Genomic DNA, 291 nt, shown 5'->3' with positions numbered 1-291 from the left:
GGGACAATAAGTTAGATTAAATATTGCAGATTGCAGGGTTGGTGTCCTGGGAGAGGGAATCAGAGGAGGGAGACTAATATATAATTTCTAAGGGGAAGAAAGAACGTCAGTGACAAATGGGTGAACGAAGAATGGATCAGGCAAAGCGATAATGGGATAAGGGAAGGCAAGGTAAACAACAGGGCAAGGATCCATGGATACACACACACTCGTACGCACTCCTATCTCAACACACATACGCAACTCCCTCCCAATACAAATCGCTCTCGCACCTGCACGCATGCAATCATT

The 291-nt window shown here is 45.7% G+C and overlaps 1 protein-coding gene across 1 annotated transcript in view; it reads right to left on the bottom strand.

Annotated features, from left to right (window-relative positions):
- LOC119594377 (procollagen-lysine,2-oxoglutarate 5-dioxygenase 1-like) overlaps window positions 1–291 on the bottom strand; it is a 46,541-nt gene that overhangs the window by 5,390 nt on the left and 40,860 nt on the right.

This window comes from Penaeus monodon, chromosome 33 (assembly GCF_015228065.2).
Source record: "Penaeus monodon isolate SGIC_2016 chromosome 33, NSTDA_Pmon_1, whole genome shotgun sequence".
Taxonomy (NCBI): Eukaryota; Metazoa; Arthropoda; class Malacostraca; order Decapoda; family Penaeidae; genus Penaeus; species Penaeus monodon.
This window is presented reverse-complemented; position numbering and strand designations above follow the sequence as displayed.